At 48.6% G+C, this 23,195-nt stretch overlaps 1 protein-coding gene across 1 annotated transcript in view; it reads left to right on the top strand.

The window, feature by feature from the left end:
* The window catches only part of PTK2 (protein tyrosine kinase 2), a 175,948-nt gene that overhangs the window by 6,505 nt on the left and 146,248 nt on the right, over positions 1-23,195 (top strand). Inside the window, exon 2 of the mRNA XM_025047590.1 lies at positions 15,240-15,339. The gene's annotated coding sequence lies outside the window, so the exon portion shown is untranslated. The remainder of the gene's footprint in view (positions 1-15,239; positions 15,340-23,195) is intronic.

Below are 23,195 nucleotides of genomic sequence, written 5' to 3'. Positions count from 1 at the left end.
TCAGCAGAGAAATATGCTTAATACGGTAGTCTTTATTCAAGAAATGATTTTATGAAATGCTGAAGAGAGATGCCAGAGTGTGTAAGACGTGTGTAAGGTATAGATCAGGAGAACTCTGAGCCCCCGGAGGAAGGACACCAGCGTCCCTACTGATGCCCTAGCTTAAGAGCTGGCCAGCTCTCTCTGTAAATGGCCTGCCAGGAAGCGTTTTAGGCTTCGCGGGCCACATGTGGCCTCTGTCGCACGCACTCAGTCCTGCCATCGTGGTGAGACAGCAACCATGGACGGTGTGGACAGAACTGTGTCCCAATTACTTTTAATCTTTGGACCCTAAAATTTGAATTTCATATAATTTCATGTGCACTGAAATTTTATTATTCGTTTTTTCTTCAATCGTATACAACGTAAAGACCGCGCTTAGCTCATGGGCTGTACAAACACAAGTGATGGGGCCAGATGGGCCCCGGTTGGGGTTCGCCGTGGGTGCCCGGGGCCCAGCGTACCTGTGGAGCACTCCCACCCCCCCAAAGGCCTCTGCGTGCCCCCGTCGTGCCCCTCTCCCCGTCGTGAAGCCTCAGGCAACCGTCCTCCCCTCCGGCCCCTCAGCTGCCTCCTCCTCCAGGCCCGTTCGCCGTTTGATGTCGCTTGTATTTTATTTTTCTCTGCTTTTCTTTCTCACTTGGCTGTGGGCAGAATGTCTGTATCCCCGGCTCGTAAAACCGGTCAGGGATGCATGTCGTATTTATCGTCTCTCATCTTTGTGTCAGTTGTGTGTTTTGAACTTTATAGTGAGGGAGTCGCACTCATTGCGTTCGTGTGACTTGCTTTTCTCCGCTCAGCTCTGTGACTCTGAGACTCAGCTGAGGGGTGCGCGCTGTCAGAGTCTGTCCATCTCCAGCTGTACAGGCGGGACGGCAGCTGATGGGCCTGCGGGTTGTCTCCAGCTTTTCGCTGTCACAGACACCACTGTGCACTTCGCCTGCCTTCCGCGTGCATGGAGACCTGTGTCCTGAACGCCTCGGAGGGCGGATGCCGGGGTGGGAGGCCGGCCAGCCTTCGGGTCGCCTCGTCACCGCCCAGGTGCTTTCAGAGGCCTTGTACCAATTTACAGCCCCACCTGTAGAAGAGAGAGTGACTCCCGGTGGCTCCACAGCCTTGCCAGTAGTGTAATCTCTCTGGCTCGTTCGGTTCTGCCGTTCTGGCGAGTGCGTCGTAATATGTTTGTGTCTGCAGATCGAATTTCCCTCATTACTAATGCTCTCGAGCCTCTTGTAGTATATTGGCCATATCTCTCCCCTTCTCTGAAGGACTTGGGAAGTCATGCGGCCGATTTTCCTTTGTATCTTTTTCTTATTGACTTGCAGCTGTTCTTTCTGTGTGGAGTACAGTCCTTTGTTGTTATGTAAGTTATAAATATTTTCTTCCAGTTTGTGGTTTGTCTTTTTACTTTGAGATGTCTTGGAACTAAAATTCTTAATTTTAATATCGGCTTTATCAATATTTTCCTTTATGATGAGTATTTATTTGTCTTATCTAGGGAATCTTTCTTTGTGGGTTAAATTTTGATATGAGGTGGTTTTGTTATTTAGATCATAAAGCATTATTGTTCTATTCAATAAAATGTTCAGTATTTAGCTATATATTCTAATTTCTATTAAGATTCCTTTGATGACTCATGATTTAAAGTGGTTTGATAAATTCCAAATAAATGAATTTTTCTATGTACCTTGTGAGTTATTTCTAAAATTGGATCGTAGTCAAAAAATGTGTTCTGTATGGAATCAGTTCTTTGAAGTTAATCTTATCGTAAGTAGACCCATATCAGACTTCACTTTGGCTAAGATCTTGGTCTAACTCAGAAACTTCTGGGCACCGAGCTACTTAAACTCCAGCTTTACGTAACTTACACCTTGATTATGCAAAATAGATCAGAAGACTAGATTTTTCGTAGTAGTTCCTTACACTTCATTTCTGCCTCTGGAAACACTTGCGGCCTTTGCTGGCCCAGGCGGAGGTGCGAATGCGCACCGGCCCCTTTTGGCCTCTGTTCTGCCTGAAGCGAAGCTTAAGGACAGGTGACCGCCTCAACTGCCGGTGTGTGCCAGCTCAGCTGGCAGACGAGGGGTCCGTGCTGAGGTGGCAGCTGCCTTCCTTTCAGTGGCCTTTGTTAATTAAGCTGTTTAATTTTACTTTTCAGGGACTGACTGAAAAAAAAAGGCAAAGAAGATTTTTCGTTTGTGATCATCCTGAGGCCATTTAGGCTAGTGCTCATTTCGGATGTCCTTTTCATTTTTATTTTGTTCGTTTACAAAAAGTAACATTAACTTGAACATTCTAAAAATTAAATAATGAGTCAGAAATTAAATTTCGTTCCTCCTCTGGAGCCCCAGGTATTAGTAACTGCTGCCATCTGGGCATTGTAGTTTGTATGTAGTTTTTAATAGAAAGAGCATCTCATGGGGAACAGAAGACCTGGGTTCAAATACTGGCTCTCTGCCTTTGGTCACGTGACTTATGACGAGTTGTTTAGTTTCCGTAATTCTCAATGTCTTCATCTGTAAAGTCTGTATTTATGATCTCGACCTTTGAGGTTTTACGTAGCGTTACCACGTAAAGCCGATACAAACGTACAGTGCTAGCGTTAGACTTTTAACAGACTTACCTTGTGTGCTACTACTAAAGGCCCAGGGCTTTGCACGTTATGTGTTCCCCTGGTTCTTGAGCTGGTCTGTTCGGTTGGTTAATGCATCGATTCAACATTTATGAAATGCCTGTCTCATATCTGGTGCAGGATTAAGACCTGAGGGGACCAAGACTGGTCCCGTTCAGGAATGTGCAGTGTGATGCCGGCAGTGCCCGTGTCATAGCAGGTGTGCTCAGGAGCCGGAGGGCATGTCCCCAGGGATGGTCAAGTTCAGATGTTTTCTGTTAAAGGCCTGACAATAGACACTTAAGGCCTTGTGGGCCACATATGGCCTGTCACTTTTTTTAACCCTTGAAAAAGTTAAAAACCATTTTTTAGCCCAGGAGCTATACAAAACTGGCTGTAGACCATACGTGATGACCTCTGCAGGTCCCAGCTGCCAGAAGGGACCATAGATGCTCAGTGGACAGGACGGTAGGGGGCCCAGGAAGGGCCTCCCAGACAGTGGGCACGCCTGGGCAAAGCGCAGAGGGGTGAGAAGCTGGTGCTTGTGGAACTGAATGTTTTTACCCCGTTTGGGAAAAAGGATGGGTTTGGGTAGAGGAGGAGATGAAGCCGATATCACGGGCAAGATCAGTGTGGTTTGCACTTGATTCTGGTGGAGAATGGATTTGCAGGGCAGGCGGTTCAGTGGACTGGAGCTCCAGGGCTCAGTGAAGGAGGCGGCAGGGAAATGCACTTTGGAAGGCGAGGGCGGCAAACCTCTGTCATTAAGGAAATGGCTGCCAGTGTCTCCTAGCTAATAACGCGACGGGCAAAGTTCAGATGGTCTGAGTTAACAGCTTGTGTTCTTTTAATTATTTAATTATGCTGCACAGATAGAGGAAGAAGCCCTTAATTAAGGGCGAGACTGGGGAACTGGAGAGAAGGGAAGCCGTGAAGCCTGTCGCTGAGTTCAGGCCCCGAGCAGGTAGCTGAGGCGCAGGGCGGAGGGAGGGGTCCGGAGTCACTGCGCGCGGCTGCCGGCTTTCTCCTTTGGTGATAAGTTCACAAAGCTCCTTTTGCTCTTAAGCACATACTGATGATCAGACAGTTGCTTTGCGGCGGTGACATTCTCTCCTAGGTCTGTGAACCCCAGAAATTGTAAGAGGATTGTGGGCGCGTGTGAGTCGTTTCCCGGGGGAGCGTCTGGAGGGCTTTCATCAGCTTATGCACAGGAGCCCAGCCCCCAGGGGGAGCCGCTCGGGTGGACCGGACATCTGGCGCCCTGCGAAGGTCTGGGGCGGTGGGGGAGGCTGATCATCCACATAACAGGAACGTGACTTTAAATGTAATAACATCCCAAACGGCCAAGGAAGACGCAAACACAGGCAGCCGTCTCCTAAGCTGAACCATTTCAGCCAGCAGTGACAGTGTTTCTCCTGGCCTCCCTCGCCCCGCTAAAAGTCAGAGCAAAACACGGTTTTGGTACATAGAGGCCAGCCAGGCGTTGGGGGCTCTCATTGGCAGGAATGGTTTCTTCACGCTGTTGCACATTAGACAAAGCTAAAGTCTTACACCGTTAGGCAACTTACTAGTCACATGGCTACGAGGGACAGACAGGTGTCACTGTTAAGTGTAGGGCATGCCAGCGCCCAGGATGAGTGTGGTTTCTTCTGCTGAGCTGGAAACGTGTGAACAGTGAGCTGTGAATCGTGTCGTTGCGGTGAGCGCTGAGGTGAGCTCTGCGGTGAGCGCTGAGGTGAGCGCTGAGGTGAGCGCTGAGGTGAGCGCTGAGGTGAGCACGTGCAGGGGAAGCAGCGCAGCGGGTGGCTGGCTGTCGAAATGTGAGCATCAGGCCGACTAGTCTGGTGTTTGGGAGTCGAAATGGGATTGGTTCATGCTCGACATCATTATCGTGTCATTTAGAAATTACAGACTACAGATTACAGCAATCCTGCGGACAGTCGGCGAACTTGGGGAGAGATGGCTGCCTGATGGGGGATGCGTCTCAGAGAGGAGAGGTCAGAAATGGGTGGATCTCGGAGAAAGTTTCTCCTCCTGCCGAGGAAGATTGTGACCTCCGTGAGGGCAAAGCGCTGCGAGTGGGGAAGATAGATGAGTGACGGAATTGAGCGGCGGGGCCGAAGTTGCGGAGAGAAGCTGGGCTGCTCACCGTGCCGCGCTCAAGACGTTGGGCTGGGTGTGGTCGCGACTCTGAAGGTGAGAAGTGTCAGAGTGCACTTGGGCTTGGGTCGTGGCAGTGCTTAGGCGGCAGTTTTGCTTTTTGTTTGGAAAGGGCAGCATTAATCACACCTTTAAGGAGTTGACTTGATAGAACAAGTTGCAGGAGGAACTCAGTTTAAATGTAGGTTGTCTATATTTGAATTGTTTGTTATTTTGTTTTTTCATTCTAAAGTTATGGTTGATGTACAGTATAATATTAACGTCTGGTGTACGACATAGCGAGTCATCGAGTTAATTTTTGACGCTCGTGGTTGATTATTTGGTTGGGGAAGAGTTGATTTCTTTGATTTTCATGTATCCTACGAGCCTGCCCTGTTGACCGTTTGCTGGAACGCATTCAAACTTTTCCTCTGAGTTTTTCCCCCTTTATTCTTATTGCTTTACATAATCTAGAATTTTAAAGGTTGATCTAAATTTAGGGATCTTATGTTCCAGAGCTCTCACTGTAGAGATGAGGGAGGGTAAATGACTATTTGATGGTGAATGAGGAATGCCCTCAAGATGATATTAGCTGTCTTGACTTTTAGCTCAGAGGTGATACTTTTGGTAGATGAGGACGGTGTGAAGACAACTTGTAAAACTCAACTTGCCTACTAATTGGCAGAGAGGAGATTGAACCAGCTGACATCATTGACCAAGTGGCGTAAGCAATGGCCATCACTGACTCTGTTGCCCAAATTGTTCCCAAGCAACTGTGCTTGCTATTCATTTATTTATTTCCATATAACCTTGGATATTTGAGAATGACAAATAAGACTTACATATTCATATGTTCTAAGTTTTAAAAGACTAATAATGTTAGTTCTTCTTACCTGTCTGTTATACTTATGGGGTTTTCCTGAGGCGCTCTGGAACATCTACCCATGCCAGGACTGCTAGGTGAGGAGAATTTATCAAAAGAGACACAGTCCCTGCCCTCGTGACGCTTCTAGGTGGGTCAGTGGTTCTGAAAGGAGCTTACTCAGAACCATCGAGGAAGATGTATTAAAAACGCACGTGCCTGGGGCCATCCTCCCGAGCTGTTGAGTTTTCGTCCTGGCGCAGAGTTCAGTCACCTGCATTTAAAATCGCATCCCCATGGGTTGAGAAACACTGCTCTCGTGTTGGTGAAAACGTGTTGTAAATCACAGAGACCTGCAGGTCTGGACACCCCCGTGATTCTCTAGAAGGACTCAGAGCTCAGGAAGCCGTTACACGCACAGTTACGGTTTATTGCAGTGCGAGGACGCAGATGAAAACGAGCGAAGGCATGGCGCCTAGGGCAGAGGCCGGGAGAACCCCGGCCTGAGCGTCCAGCTGTCTTCTCCCAGGGCAGTCATGCTCGTTTCTCCGGCAGCTCTGTGGCAGTGCGCCCTCATCCGCGCCTTGGTGTCCAGGATATTTATTGGGGTGTCGGTCATGTAGGCCCTGCCAGCATGGCTGAACTTAGTCTCTAACCCCTCCAGAGACCAAGCTGGTGGAGTGTGGCCCAAGGCTCCCCTATAAATCACACCGGCAGCACAAGCTATCTGCTGAGACCTAAGGCCCCAGCTGATCGAGGATGACCTTATCAGGCAGGAGGTACCAAGGCTGAGGGGTTGCTTCCCATGAGCAAGCTGGGCAAGCGGGGGGAGGCCTTCCTTTGGGCAAGTTTAATCCTTGAATACACGAAGCCCGAAAAAGTAAATTACTACTTCTGTCATTACCGAGGAGTGTAAGAAATTATAGCTTTTAGGTAGAAGATACGGGTTGCAATCACATACAGTATAATTTACTACAAACCTAAAAATCAGAATTCCTACACATAAGATGTCTTCAGGAGTATAAGATGTCTCCAGGAGTGTGTCACATTTGACACTTGTCCTAACGTTTTTATCAGGAATTTGCATGAATATCAGGAGTCATGCTGGGAGATAGCTCATTTTTTGAATCAGAATTTTAAAATATTTTGACAGGTTGTAATGAAGCGCTAAAGTCAATAAGGTAAGATTGAACAGGAGTAGATGTGAAATGGCAGACTGACCTTGAAAAGGAAACCGACTGAGAAAGTTTAAGAATTCTATGAAATTCTTCTCGATCTTTGCCCGTTAGCGTGTCATCACATTGAGGTTCGTCGCTTCCAGTTGACGGTTAGTCTGTCAGGACCATTTTTCCAGCAGTGTTTGCTCACGTCACGTCTGTCACATTCCATAATTCTCAGAATATTTCAGACACTTTCATTATTATATTTGTCATGGTGATCTGTGATCAACGATCTGTTATGTTACTATTCTAATTGGGGGCACCATGAACTGTGCCCATATAAGACAGTGCCCTTAATCGATAAATGAATGTCATGAACTTACTCAGTACATGTGTTCCGATTGCTCCACCGACCGGCCATTCCCGCGTTCCTTGTCCCTCGCCCTGTTCTCCAGCCTCACTGGTCCAAGACACAACAATATTGAAATTAGACCGATTAGTCACCCTGCAGTGGCCCCTGACTGTTCCAGTGGGAAGAAGGGTCGTGTGTCCCTCACTTTAATCGAAAGCTAGAAATGACCCAGCTCAGAGAGGAAGGCCCGTGGGACGCCCTCCGTGCCGGTGGGCCAAGTCGTGAGTGTAAAGGGAAAGTTCCTGAAGGAGATTAAAAGTGCCACTTCAGCGAACACGTGATTGATGAGAAAGCAAGCAGCCTTATTACTGGTATGGAGGACGTTTTAGCAGTCCGGATGGAAGACCAGACCAGCCGCATCCTGATCCAGAGCGAGGCCCTAACTCTCTCCAGTTCTGTGAAGGCCGAGAGGCAAGGACGCTGCAGCAGAGAAGCTGGAAGCCGGCCGAGGCTGGGCCGCGAGGTTTAAGGAGAGAAGCTGTCCCCGTAGCATAGAAGTGCGAGGCGACGCCACAGGTGCCGATGGGGAAGCTGCAGCCAGTCACCCAGGTCTACCAGGCGCACTCGTGAGGGTGGCCACACTGACCAGCAGATTTTTCAGGGTAGACAAAACAGTCTTAGATTGGAGGACGATGCCGTCTAGGACCTTCATAGCTGGCGAGGAGAGGTCATTCCCTGGCTTCAGAGCTTCAAAGGCCAAGGTAAGTAGGGGCTGATGCCGCTGTGACTTTACGTTGAAGCCAGTGCTCATTTACCATTCTGAAAGTCCTAGACCCTTAAGAATTACGCTCAGTCTCCTCTGCCCGTGCTCTATAAATGGGAACACAAAGCCTGGATGACGGCACATCTGTTTACAGCATGGTTTACTGGGTATCATAAGCCCATGTTGAGACCTCCTGCTCAGAAAAACACCATTCAAAACATCAGTGCTCAGTGACGGTGCACCTGGGCCCCCAGGACCTCTGGCACGCGTGTGCGAGATGAATGTCGTTTCCACGCCTGCGAACACCACATCTGTTCTGCAGCCCACGGATCAAGGAGCGATTTGGGCTTCCAGTTCTCCTTCTTTACAAAATACCTTCTGTAAGGCCATAGGCGCCATAGATAGTGATTCCTCTGTCAGAGCTAAGCAAAGCAAATCGAAAACCTGGAAAGGATTCACCATTCTAGATGTCATTAAGAACATTCACGATACCAACATTGACAGGAGTTTGGAGAAGTTGATTCCCACCCTCATGGATGACTCTGCAGGGTTCAGGACCAGTGGAGGAAGTCACTGTGGATACCGTGGAAACAGCGCGAGAACGAGAAGTGGGGCCTGAACACGTGACCAACTGTCGTCTCACGGATGACCAGAGCAGTGGTTCCTCGAGATGGAGTCTACTGGTGAAGATGCTGTGAAGATTGTTGACATGACAACAGAGGGTTCAGAATGTTCAGAATATGACGTAAATTTGGTTGACGGAGCAGCGGGAGGGCTTGAGCGACACGATTCTGAGAGAAGCTCTGCTCTGTGTCGAATACTGGCAGACACCACTGTGGGGGGTGCTTGTTTATAAGTTGATTGCTCGTGGGCTAATGCTGGCGTTTGTCTCATCTCAGCGTTGGCTTATCTTGATTTTCTTTGTCCCAAGGAGTTAAGGTTTTCCTGGTCTTTCCTATGTCGAGTGAGTTTGGAGTGTCCCCTCCGTACGTAGGACGTTATGGTAGGAGACTCGGTCCTGTTTAAATCTGCTGCATGGCGGTGCGTTGAATTCTAGCCTCCTTTCCTAGTCCTGCTGCTGCTGTTTACTTTCCAGAGTCATCAGGTAGCGCGTGCAGTTACTCTGTCCGGGTTTTCTAGAGACAGGATGGAGTGTGCTAATTACTCTTTACCTGGACCTGGACCCTTCCCGTCGCAGACTTCTTCCATTACGCAGGCGAGGGGGTGATGGTCTCGTTTCAGCTAGCTATCGGTGCCCAAACGCCTCTGTGTCCCTTGATCAGTTCTCTGTCCCGGTCCCTATGAGAAATGCTCCTTTTAATTACTTCTTGAATTTGGTTCTTAAGGTCCTTCTTTTCACGTCTCTCTCAGGTAGATAAAATGACCCTGAAATATACCAGAATAGCCACTAGTTCTTTTGAACATACTTGAAGGCTCGCCTCATCTCGAATGTGTTAACTGTGCCTATTGATTAGTTTGAGTAGAACAGTGTGTCTAACATTTTGAAGACTTTCGCACGGTAGGATTTTCTGTGGCCGTTGTTTGCAGTGCAGAGTGGACAGTGGTGACGAGCACAGGCTTTGGACGGATCTTCCTTTGAATCTCAGCTCTGCCCCCTGCTCCTCGTGTGACGTCGACGGCGTCACTGAAGCTCCGAATCTGTCCTCACCATTTCAGTGGAGGTTGTCCTGACTTCTGCAGATGTGATGTAACGTGGTTCTTAGGATGTGGCCAATCATATAACTAATTAAACGCTTACTTTTTAGGGAAGCGGCCACTGGATGTTCAGCAAGTCCAGTTCCTAACGATGTCGTTATTTCTGTCATGGGGATTTAAAGGCTGGTCTTACTCATTCCCTGATTCTGTTTGATCGGATTGTCTAAGAACTGCAAGGCAGGTTGTATTCATCATTTACTGTGCACACTTAACAGGAAATTTATCATTATCGTTAACATTGGCTTTTCACAATTTAGTGACTTGACTTCTTTGTCCTTAATTCGTTTAGTGAGCAGTGTAGGACCCGTGGGAGGCCAAGCCTGTGCCGAGCACTGGCTGGCGGCGGGTGGGAGGCCCCGCTTACGAGCGGCTCCACAGTCCACTGTTAGAATATTTTAGGCTAGAAATTTATTAGAAGCATAAAGAAGCTTTTGTTGGCTTCAGTGATTTTCATAATTAGGTTGCATTCTTCATATATTCTTGGTTTTTTGGGAGCTTACTTCGGACCTGTGACCTTCCAGAATACAGGTTGCAGCTGCCGAAGTCCTGAAACTCGGTAGATTCAGCTGTGAGGGAGGGAAGCCTTCGTGGGTGGTTGTGTGTCTTGGACATTGGAGACTGTCACAAATAAATTGCTAAGATGTTATGGGTTAAATAGTGGGTTTGGGCCTTATTTAGCAGTTAGCATCAAATAGGCCATTTCTTTTCCGGGGGCTCAGCCTACAAGCTTAATTCCAGCCAGATGTCTTACAAGTTGTCAGTGTGTCGCACTGACCATCACTCAGCTTTCGGAAGCGTTTCTCTTTCATGCCGGCGGTAGAAAGCCCACGTCGCGTTTGCTGTTTTAACACTACCATCTGCTTAACTGGGGAAGCGGGGATGGCATCAGGCTTTCAAGAGGGCCACAGGCCGGGGTTCGACTCCCTGATGGCTCACTCCTTTGCTCTGTGACCTTGGAAAAGTTCTTAATTTCTGTAAGATTTCGTTTCCTTACGTGTAAAATAGGGACACTGATAGTGACGGGTCAGGGCGGTGCGGGTCCAGGAGCTGGCACCCTCAGGGCACTTGGGGGAGTGCACGGCACAGCGACGCTCCTCCAGTGTGAGGGTCACGCCTCGGACCTAGCGAGAGGGGGACAGAGGGCGCTGGCCTAGTCGGGTTGTGCATTGAGATGAGACATGGCAAACAAGGCGGCGAAAGGCGGTGGTTTACATGCCGATGGCTCACAGAGCAGAGCGCCGGGAGGGAGGGCTTGCCGGCAGCCCAGGCGTCTGCTCGGCCCTGCCTGCGGTGCCCCCGCCTGCCCTGCCGGAAACGCGGAGCATCCACCTTCCCGACGTCCTCAGGGAGCTGACAGCGTATTTCATTGTGTAACGAGCCAAGTTTAATTTTTCTTTATCCAACTAGAATAAAAGAATTTAAGCATTCTAATTATACAGTTTGGGAAATACCTACGTTTTTCTCTCCTATTTGAACTGGTTCAAATTTTTATGCTTATATTTTATCAATTTCACAGTTAAAATATGTAGATTTATATTCTTAATAAAGATAGGCTCAATTATGGGATAAATAGTGTTGAACGCAGCATTCATCAGGTCGCCTGCTGCTGAAGTAGAAAGCAAGCGGCAGGCCTGGCGTTGATAAAGCGGAATGTTCTTGTGAATTCTCCTTAAAAATACAAAAAAACCCCTAAAGCCAGTATATCCATTCATTCGTTCACTCTAAGTCATTCATTCACCAAGTACCCTTTTACCGATCGTGTGCCGCAGGTGCTTGATACAGTGCATGCTGTCGAGGACACCGTGGTGAACACAGCCAGATGTGGGGGTAATGGGGGTGTTTTGCCTTTGCGCTTAGCACGACGAAGATGGCCAGCTCGAGAGACTTGCGAGGTTTCAGCGACGTTTGCAGGTTTGTTATACTGTCATCAGAACAGCCTGCAGCCAACTGGGGCTTTTTTTGACCTTCACTTTGGTTTTATTTAGTAGTGCTCAACTTTTTTGTCTCCTGTGTGGGTCCTGAGGCTGCGAGCTAAGAGGCTGTCGTTGTCCCTAGAGTCTTGCTGTGTGGTTGGGGAAGAACCCGATCAGGCCAGATTTAACACGCACTCTACTGAGTGTGTTCAACACGCTGCACCACAAGAGTCCTCTGGGCCGAGCCCTGTCCCTCTCGGTCATTGCTGTGTACTCCAGCCCCAGCACAGCGCGTGGCATGTGTCAGTCACTCCCTAAACACCTGTGCCAGGGAAGGAATGCTGTGGGAATGCAGGCGAGCGGCATCTGACCTGTGGGGAGGAGCACAGCTCCCGCCAGTTCGCATCCGGCTTGTCCAGCGGAGGCGGACCCAGGTGCAGGGACCAGCAGATGGCAGAGGTGGGGACCAGCAGATGCAGAGGTGGGGAGAGGGCGCAGGCAGCTCTGTGCACTGAAAGTAGCTTCCTTTTGCTGGAGTTTAGGGTTCACAGGAGACCGTGGTGAGAAGTTGGGCTGGTGAGTCAGACTGGGTTTGCTCAGTAGGGCCTGCCAGGTCAGATTAAGGAGTTCGGTTGTTCTTTTCTTCAAAAGTAAGAATTTTAAAGTACTAGAAGCCAGGTTGCTCAGTGCCCTGGCTGATAAGATACTCTTTTCATACTGTACAGTGCACATAATGTCAAAAAGGCATCTTCAGGTCTTGGGTTCTGTGTCCATTAGTGACAGATGGACTATTAAAATTCTGTAAGCCATTGGTGAAATTTTAATCTTTTGGGGAGAATGAGAATATAGGATAACTATTTGTTTTCTCAAGAGTAAAAAATAGTTGAAACTGTAAGGGCGCGCGAGGTCTGTATGTCTTTGAATTCTGGTTCCCTAGAAGAATGTCAGGTATGTATAGTGGACACTCACTCAGTATGTGAATAAATGCAAAAGGCCTTTGCTTTCGTTCGTGCTGTCGTGGCAGGCATCATGCTGGGTTCAGAAAGTGATGGCTGGCAGAGAAACGGCCCCTCCACAAGGTCCTCCCAGTCGGGTGGGGGAGGAGGAGTCAGTCACCCGTCACGGTACGGTGCGTGGGTCCTGTGCTGGAGGTGTGCACGGGGGAGTCTGATGGATGTCCACCTTTCCGGGCCACTCAGCCCCCCATTTCTTAGTTCTTTTCATACGTACTGCTCGTTTCCCCCATACTTGCCGTTAGCCTCTCAAATTTCCCACGAGGTCGGTCACATCGACTCAGCCGTCCCGTCCCGCACGTTCGTTTCTGGGCGGCAGTTCCCTGGAGATCTCCGCCCTCTTCTTTTCCCGTCTCGTCGCTGCTGTGCTCTTGTCTGTGCTGTCCCGGACCTTCCATTCCTCTCATCCTGTGGTCTTTCTCCGCTTGGGTGTCCCGATTGTGATATCTCTCTCTCTCTCGTCTCTGTCTTTCTTGGCTGATTTCTTCACTTTGGTGCAGGAGTCAGTCATCCAGAGGTTAATCACTTTTAAAAGGCGGTCCAGGGCCTCTGGGCAAGGTGGAGACAGCGTCTACACCCCTTCTCTGGAGCCGCCCGCTCTAGCCGCCCCCGCCCTCTCCCTTCACCACCCTCCCGGAGGGTCCACCGTCCTTACTGCTTTTCCACTGAAGCTCTTGTATCCCACGTCTTCCTCATATTTCGTTAACGCTCACATTTTGGTGGAGGACTTTCTCCAGTGGCTTTCTCAGAGAGGATGCTTTCTCTGAGAGGAGGTAAAGTGCTTGAGATCGTGTATGGTTGAAAACATGACTGACAGTTTGGCTGGGTCTAGAGTTTGATACTGGCATTCGTTTCCTTTCATAAATTCAGAGGTACTGCTCCTCCATCGCCTCGTTTTCACGTTACTGCTATTGAATTCAGAAGCTATTCTAATTGTTCATTCTTTGTATGTAACATTTTTTCTCTCCCACCTTTAGAAGCTTGTCGAAGTTTTAAAATGCAGCCAAGTGTTTTGAACTGTCATGATGGTGTACCATGCTGTGGGTCTGTTTTCATCTATAATTCTGATTATTCAGTAGGTCCCTTCATTCTGCCAACCTGTATTCTTCGGTTCTGGGAAAAAGTTTTTGGAGTTGTTGTGCTCGATATTTTCTGCCTTTTGTTTTCTTATTCTGTCTTTCCGTGAGTCCTGTCGTCTAGGACTTGGCTGTCCCGGACAAGTTCTGTCATTTCCTTATACTTTCACTCCAGTATGCTTTTCTTCTTCCTTCTTTTCTTCGTCCCCCACCCTTTTTTGTTTATTTCAACTTTTAGGAAGATGTCTTCAATTTGACTTAAGCTTCTTTAGTTTTCTATTTCCGTTTTCAGGTTCTTTAATTTCCAAGAGCCCTTTTTTTGTTGTTCTGATTTTTAAAGAATACCCTATTTTTAAAAAATAATTTTAATTTTCAATTATAGTTGGCATACAATATTATATTAGTGTTAGGTGTACAGCATAGTGATTAGATATTTATATAACTTACAAAGCGATCCCCCTGATAAATCCAGTACTCATCTGACACCATACATAGTTATTAGAAAAGAGCATCCTGTTTTTATTGATTGCGGTGTCTTCTCACCTCTAGGTTATTGGTGGTTTGTATAGTTTCTGTTTCTTTCAAATTCCTTCCTCCCTTTTTCCCCCTCCTTTCCCCCTTCCTTCTTTTCCTCCTTTCTATTGTCCTTCCTGCTACTTTCTGACATGGGTGGGGCCTTCTGACCGACATCAGGGTATTCTGGGTGGACCATTTGTTGGGGAATCCCCAGTGTGGGTATCTTTAGGTTTTTCTTCTTGGGCCGGTCAGATTCCCCAAGAATATTCTTCCTGTTTGTTGCCTACAGAATTCCGACTATAGAATTTTGGGAGCTGAATGTGTGGGTGGGAGGAGGGGCTGAGTTGGTGTAGGGGAGCTGGAGAGCTCCACTTTCAGTGTGTGTGCAGTAGTTAAATCCACCTCTGTTTTGTACCGCTGGGCAGGGTGACATCAGTCCGAAGACACTGCTTTGTCCAGGGAGTGACCCTCCAGTCTTCTGTCAGAGTCAGGGAGAGTCGCATGGAGGCATGGCGTTGAATTGTAGCCTCCATCCTCGTTACCCCGAGTTCTGTCTGCGCTGAGGCAGCCAGTGCGCGCCTTCTAGGACACTGCTACGTCACTGGCATGGCTTCTGTTCTTTCCATGCTGGCTTAGGATCCGGCTGTCTTGGGCCTGTACAGCCATTTGCTATGCTTCCAATCTTTTATAGTTTCTATTTCTTGCAAGTTTTTTCTTCTGGTTTTTCCTTATTTGTTTTGGTCTCCATTTTCCATGTTAGAAATAAGCTTTTCTCATAGCTTCTAAATTGTGTTCCTTATATATTCTGTTTGTCATCTTACCCTGAACTTTTAACTAACTTTATGCCATATTAATTTATGATTGTTGATGTGTTTCAGTAGTTTTCAGTTGTTTCAGCTGCATTTCTTAACTGGGATGTAGGTGGAAGACAGGAACTCGATATCGTATTTTTTAATCCCTCGTTCACAAAGACCGCGTGGTGCATGATGAAGCTGACTGTCAGATGGTGACACGGCAGAGCTTTGAAAGGATGGTGCATACAGGTGGTCTCATGTGCGCATAATGTCTTTTCTTGTCAGGTTCTCGCTGACTACTATGGAAGGAGGAAAGAGAAACTAGGAATATTTCTTTTAAATCATCATTCAACTTCTTCACAGAGTTATTGTGGCCTTCTGAACTGTGAGTATAATTCTCTTTCTACAGTTGTGTATTTTCTTTGTTTTGTTTGACTTTTTTTTTTTTTACCTGCCTTGGGGTTACTTTGACATACAGTAGAAACAAACAAAAGGTCATTGATTTTGCACATTAGGTTAGGGAAGAAATATAAGTGTTTTAGTGATTTCTTTGCGTAGACACTTCTATGTCTTTGTTGCGACATAGGCAGTATTATTAACGATGGTTAACAATAATCCTACTAATAAAAACAACAGTGACAACACATGCTTTAGAGTAGTGCCTGGCACACTGTAAACACTCTTAAGTTATAGCTACCAATTGAGACCGCTCAGTAACCCTCTGAATAGGGTTACTCTTCTCCCGTTTCACATGCACGTAACTGAAGTGCAGAGAGGTCAAAGGTTATCACGGTGAATTCAGAGCTGGGATCTAGACTCCATCCGGCTTCAGCGTGTGTGCTCTTATTCCCATGGGCTCTGGAGGCAGGTGTGGCTTCCCGTACTAATTCTTTACCAACCACCTGAACCTGGCTTTCTCCTCTGACAAGGGGCGTTGTTATAGGACCACAGCTCCCCTGGGTGGTGTACCGTGCTCAGCACTCACAGATGTTAGCAGGGATTATTCGGTGGTGTTTTCCCCATTTAATGGGAAGAGAACTGAGCCCCAGAGAGATGGTGTTCTTTGTAATTAGTGAATTTGTACCATTGGAGTCTGTTCCGTGCTGCGCAGCAGGAGAGCTGTATAGAATCGAGGTTCCGTCCCAGTCGTCTGTTTCTGTCCTGCGTATTCGGGTGGGTCAGTGGCACATTGAGGACAGGTAGCCGATAGAAGATTCGTAAATCTCTCTGGGGTATGGGCATTGGTAAGCATTTTGTTTCACCAACATGTTGCTACGGTAGAAGCCTCATGAACTTGAACTTCATGGATTCATAGTTCGTGATAATCTGTAATTGTGTTGAATTTGACTTTGGCCGTGTCTTTGTGTTGCATTTCCAAGGGGCAGGGCCCTGGATTGTTTTTTTCATTTCCTTCTGAGGGTCAGTTCACTTTCCTCCTTTGTTCTCCCCCAAACCCCCTTCTGTGCCTGCAGCGATGAGGGATTAGGGCGAGGGAGTGATGTCATGCGGCTTCGGTTTCCCAGCAAGGCCTGGCGAGTAGCTCCTGCTTTTCCAGTCCCCCCGCTCTGTATTGTCTGCGAGAGGAGCCGGCTCCGTGTGTGCGCTGCGTGCTGGGTGTGTCACGTTGCAGGCATGAGAAGGCCACAGACCGGCCCCCCTTCCTCGACTCGCCCCTCGCAGTCCGCAACATGTGTCTCTCCCCACGACGGCACGTGATGTGCATTCGGGTGCAGGGCTGTTTCTGAGAGTCTTTGGGGGCCAAGGTCTTGTTACTCCATCTCTGCATCTTTTCTGCTTAACCCACAGATAGTTTTCATGAAATATCGAACGCAGGAATGTTTAATACCACACAATAAGTTCTCTTTTCTTAGATCTGAACAAGCGCGAGAACATCAGGTATAACGTAAAAATAATGATAGCAGCTTTAGCCATTAAAAAGAGTCCACCTCGGTAGAGCAGAAGGCAGTTGCGCGGGGAGGTTCCGCAGAAGTTGCCTTCTTAGTGTGATGCGCAGTGGACGAAGGCTGGGCAGGTGACCAGGTGAGCAGCAGCGAGCTGGCCGGTAGGGATCCAAGAAGAATGTCCTGTAGGTAGTTGTTTTTTTTGGTGTGAGCTGGAGGTGGAAATGAAAGCCCAGTGACACCCTGTGACGACTTGAGGCAGTGAGCATGGAGAAGAGAGAGCCCGCGCCTGTGCCTTGGGGCACTCCGCCACGGAGGGGTCACGGCGGAGGAAGCCGGAAGTGGTGGCCTCTGTGGCCAAGGGAAGAGGATGTTTCTGGGGAGGGTGTGATCAGCTCTGCCAGCCGCCGCTGAAAGGTTCAGATGAGGATTGAGGTTTGACCTGTGGCACTCGGAGGGCATTTTGGTGGCGTTCAGAGCAGTTTTGAGAGAGTGGTGAGAATCAAGCCGGATTGAAAGAGGCTTTGAAATAGAGAGAAAACAGTGAAGCAAAGATCGCATCTGGTGCCTTCAGTGTGAGGATGTGATGGTCGTCATCGCCCGTATCCGACTTCGGGGGCTCGGCTGTTCTAAGGTGCCGACCAACCTAACCAGGCACGTCAGGTCCATGGCATTCTTTTAGGGTTTGCCTCCTTTATTAAAGTTCAGATAGTTATGAATTTAGGAGTTTGCTTATCCAGTGTAAAAAATGATTGGCAGCTGTTTCAAGTAAAATCGGTGAAGTTTTGGCAGTTTAATTCTGGTCCTTAAAAAGGAAGCATTAAGTACCTTTATTCTCAAAAGGGAGCTTTTAAAATTGAGCAGCTGTATGTAGCACACCTTGGGCAGAATGTTTGAGTTTTCACAAACGCCCCCGGTGTATGCCTTGGGTGTGGGGAGCCTTGGGGTTGAGGTGGACGGGCCAGTGGGAGAGCGTGGGATGCGGGGCAGGGCCAGGATTCTGGTGAGACGTTCTCACAAGGCTTTTTCCCCTCAGCTCTAAAAATAGACGTAATCATATCGTATTTTCAGGTTTGTTGTAAAATATAAATGAGAGTCACTCATTTAAAGTGGTTTTAACATTTTTAACAGTTTTTATTGTGATAAACAAAAAGTAACAAAATTTACCATCTTAACAACTTTCAGGAGTACAGTTCAGTAGGGTTCAGCGCTTCCACACTGTTGGGAGGCAGCTCTAGAACTTTTTGTTATGCGAGTCTGCACCTCTGTGCCCGTTTCACAAGCCCCCGTCCTCAAAGCCACCGTTCTCCTTTCCGTCTCCATGTAGTTCGCTGCTTTAGACGCCTCGTGCGGCATTTGTCCTACTGCGGCTGGCTTCATTCACTTAACAGAATGTCCTCAAGGTTCATCCATGTTGTAGCCCGTGTCAGAATTTCCTTCCTTTCAGAGGCTGAATAATGTCCCATTGTGTGGATATACAGCGCATTTTATCCATCCATCCATCCATCCATCTACCTACCATCCCTCCCTCCCTCCATCATCTATCCATCTATCCATCCATCCACCCATCCATCATCCTTCCATCCATCTATCCATCCATCCACCCATCCATCATCCTTCCATCCATCTATCCATCCATCCACCCATCCATCATCCTTCCATCCATCTATCCATCCATCCACCCATCCATCATCCTTCCATCCATCTATCCATCCATCCACCCATCCATCATCCTTCCATCCATCTATCCATCCATCCACCCATCCATCATCCTTCCATCCATCTATCCATCCATCCACCCATCCATCATCCTTCCATCCATCTATCCATCCATCCACCCATCCATCATCCTTCCATCCATCTATCCATCCATCCACCCATCCATCATCCTTCCATCCATCTATCCATCCATCCACCCATCCATCATCCTTCCATCCATCCATCCATCCATCCATCCATCCATCCATTTGTAGACACTTGGTTTGCTTTCCCTTCTCGACTATTGTGAATCATGCTGCTCTGAACATGCGTGTGCAAATATCTCTTCAAGGCACTGCTGTCAGTTCTTTCGGAGTTCTACCCAGAAGCGGAGTTGCTGTGTCACGTGGTCATTTTATTTGGATTTTCTGAGGGACCTCCGTACTGGATTTGGAGCCGTTGCACCATTCATGTCCCTGCCAGCGGTGCCCGGGGCTCCGTTTCTCCACGTCCTCGCCGATGCTTATCACCTTCTGTTTTGTTTTTTAAATGGTAATCACGCTAATAGGTGTGAGATTGATTTTAACATTCTTGATGATACGAAGTTTTAGGTAGAATTGGAAAAGTGACTGCATAAATTTCTTGCTGCGCTGGAAGGATATCTGTCAATACCAATGTGACAAAACCACAAGTGTAGGGGAGAGAAATTGACAGAGAAAACCAGCCACCATGTAGCGGTGGTTGAAAAGGGAAGTTCTTCTGTGGTGCTGACTCAGAACACCAGAGCAAGCAGTGGCCCATCCTCGACGCTGCTGCTGTTTCTTGAAAAACAGAGTATAAGGTCAGATTGCAGAAACAGGTTGCTTTCCCAAGCCATACCGAGTGCTAGTTTAAAATGTGGACTTGATTTTCCGCCGGATAACTGAGGAATGTAGGCTGTGGGAGGCACTGACGCTCACCAGCAGGGGGCGCTCGGCAGCCCCCGGCTTTTCTCGGCGCCCGTTGTCTGACGTCTGACGGGAACGGCGGTCAGTCCTTTGAGACTGCTGCGACTTGCTAAATGAGGCGCGCGATCACACCACGGTCAGTTGGACTTACGAGGTAAAGAAAAGTGTAGGGCGATGGAACAAAGTGAGTCGGATGAAATAACGTTTCGAAGTTGATTCGAGCGGCGCCAGCATTACGTGACCACCTGACTTTCTTTGGACGTGTCTGTCATTTCGATCAGTATAAGCTAAAGAACCCTCCGTGTTCTAGCATTTTTATTTAGGTTGAAATTTTTGCTGAGTTTCTTGCCCCATCCTGTGGTGTTGTCTCTACCAATATGTTTGAAAAACTAAAGCGGCATCTTTTTACAGATTCTAGGGAATTTTTTTTATCTTTCAAACTTGATGGCAAGTAACTTCCCAACAGTTTCTAAACCTAGAAGTTAGCTTCGATCTCCTATATGGTAAAACAAATAAGAAGTAGCTGTTAATTAGCATCCGTGAAAATGCTCCAGGTCAGTGTCGCTCAGGATTTCCTGCCCTTTGAGAGCCGCGTTTCCCTTCGATTTTGCACCTCTCAGTGCTGCTTAATTCAGAGGTCGTGCTTGCTTCCCGGTGACTCTGCCGCGTGTCCAGGATGCACTGCGGTGGCTTTTGCGTACATGCGTGCGGGGGCATTGCCGACCCCAGAGGACCGGCCCGTGAGCGCAGGCTTTGGTGACAGGTGTCGCATGGGGAAGAGAGCCGCTCGTCTATTTCACATTCTTTCCGCGCGCACGTTTCTGCTCGTCCTCTGTCCCTTTCGTCCTCGCCGTGGGTCAGTCATTCCCTGTAGGCCGGGTGCGGCCTTCTTCCTTAGAACAGTGCTTGGCACAGAGTGAACATTACACAGATGTCGTCATGACACCATCCTTCTCGCTATTATTATTGCTGTTGCCATTATGTTTTGTGACCGGCACGTAGTCACTGTTGAGTAAGTGATGGGCATCGTCGTTGTCCTCCTTTTCAGAAGAGCAGACAGGGTCAGGATAGTCAAACGATTCTTTGTGTCACGGACAGAACTGGGGCTCCTTTGTGTCTTCCAGTTATAAATTCAGTGCCTTCCTCAGCTCCAGGTGGGTACTCTCCCAGGTGGGTACTCTCCCTGGAAACCTGGCAGTGTTCAGAGTCCCTCCGGAGTAACGGCAGGGGCGTGGGGTACTCGTTACGAAGCTTTTCAAGGAAAGCGAGTGATCCCAGTACCATCATCTCGTGGAGTATGCTGTTTTCAGACCTGTTGTTTGTCTTCCAAAGGTGATCGTGTCCATTATTATAACTAAATTTCTTTAGTCCTTACCCCGTTTTTGTGGCAGAAAGAGTAAGACAGAATGACATAGAAATGATAATTCCATGAGTCTGAGTGGAAGTAAGTTTAGGATAGGACACTTAACGTTCCGGAGTTAGGGTATATTGTAATTATCAGTTGCTAATGGAGAAACCGTACTGTAAAGCGTTGATTTTATTTAAATCTGTAACTTGGTTAATGCACACATAAAAGATAAGAGGAGGTGAATTTTGAATTATGTATGTACAGTACAAATTACATTTTTCTTTTATGTCCCTCTCGTTGGCTGACATAAAAGCATTTGCCAGCACTTTTCTAAGAGGTGTCGGAAGTTCTGGCGTTACTGCTTAAGGCAAGCGGGTAAAACCCTGTTGATTGTGTGAGAAAAGGTGACTGCAGACTTGTATTCGTGTGAACCGCTGCAGGCGACATTCGTAAGTCCTTCGTTTGATAGTTCTTCCCCAGTGACGTCCTCATTACGGCTGGATTTCTGCAGGGAGGCCATTCGGACACTCCGTGTAGCGTTCGGCACTGTCTTTCTGGCTTGCCGATCTCGCTCTAGCATTGTTTGCTAGTCTTCTGATGATTTTTATCTGCTCTTACACGGCATTTTTATTTTTGCTCTACTAAAATTTGCACTGGGAGCTCTGGTGGGAGCATCAGAATACTCCAGTTGAGTGATTTATTTTTTATGTGGTTCGGGGAGAGGCGGTCCACATGGTTTCCCTAGATTTTATTTCAAGGTTTTCAGCAAGTTTAATTTGCTTACTTATTCAGTAAACGTTTGTCGAGCCCCCTGTGCCGGGTCTTGGGGGTGGACTGAGGTAGGCCATGCTCTCAGAGAGCTTAGTGTCAAGTCCTGACGGTCTACAACGTCTAGATAGCTTGTCTGCAGCCACGGTCTCTAACGCAAAGCAGGAATTCCCTCTGCCACGTCATTTCTCACAGGCGATGGAAGGGTGCGTGGAGCATGGCCTGCGCGTCTTACCAACCATTTTAGTAATAAGGCCCCAGAGACAACGTGTGCAGGACAGGCAGAGTTCTTTCCTGCCACGCAGATTGCTTTGTGGTGGGCGCAGCCAGACAGTCGACGTGGCGTGTAAACGAGTCACCTGGTGTTCTAGGAGGTGTCAGTGCCACAGGGAGAGTAAGGCAGGGTAACGGTCGGGCCTGCGGCCTTAGATGAGGTGGTTGGGACAGGCCTGGTGGAGTAGGTGACATTTGGGCAAAGACTTGGTCCAGGAGAGAGAGCGAGCCTTGTGGCTCTCTGGGCAAGAGTGTCCTGCCCGCAGGGACGGGCAGCGTGAGAGCCCTGAGGCCTGGCCACAGGGCGTGGACGTGCTGGTTTGGGGCGTGGGGAACTGTTGGTGACGTGTAGCAGGGTGTGAAACCGTGCGATCCATGTTTGGAAAGGTTCGTTGCAGCTGCTGGCTGAGAGTGGAGTGTGGGGTGGTGGCAGGGATTCGGACCAGGAGGAGGCCTGTCGCTATCACCCAGGTGAAGGCGGCAGCGCTGGGCCCGGGGGGGGCCCTCGACGTGGGGGACTGCATGGTTGCATGTGCAGTTGACCCGTGAGCTGCACTGCACGGGTTGGAACTGCGTGGGTCCATTTACACGCAGATGTTTTTCACGTAAAAAGTCAGCTCTCTGTGTCCCCGGGTGTCACATCTGAGGCTGAGCCTCCGTGGGCGCAGAGGGCCCGCTCTGTGCCTCGCTCTGTGCCATTTTATGTAAAGGACTTGAGCGTCCGCGGATTTGGGTGCCCTGGGGGGTCGGGGTCCCGGAACCAGCCCCAGTGGGTACTGAGGGACGACTGTACTAACGATGTGGGGGAGTCACGTGCGGATCTATGCCTTGCGTGGCACCCGCCTCTGCCGCATGGCAGGACTGGCTGTGACTGGCACGGCGGGGCCAGGGCGTGGGTTTTGCCGATGGGCTGCGCCGCGGTAAGTGCTGGGGGAGCCAGGGGGCGGGGGTTTGGTTCTGAGCAAACAGTGTCTTTCTTGCGAAGAAAAGTCTTTTCATTGAGACCTGAAAAGCAGGACTCACCAAGGTTGCCGCGGACTGTTCTGACACCACGAAGAGCTTGTTTAAAATTGCAGAACTTTTGTGAAGGATGGTTTATGAAGTCGCATAGAGCAGTCGTGAACCGGATGAGCGACAACTTCTTTTTCTCATTTCGTGGCCCTCAGCTGCGGGCGAGTCCAGTTCTTTCCAGGAGGTCGCCAGCCTGGGAGTTTCCAGCGAAGTCGCTCTTCACGTGGGGCAGGAGCGCGAGGTGCCACCGCCGGCCACACAGCGTCCTCGCGGTCGCAGGTCTGTGGTCGCAGGT

This window comes from Pteropus alecto, unplaced genomic scaffold (genome assembly GCF_000325575.1).
Source record: "Pteropus alecto unplaced genomic scaffold, ASM32557v1 scaffold105, whole genome shotgun sequence".
Taxonomy (NCBI): Eukaryota; Metazoa; Chordata; class Mammalia; order Chiroptera; family Pteropodidae; genus Pteropus; species Pteropus alecto.
This window is presented reverse-complemented; position numbering and strand designations above follow the sequence as displayed.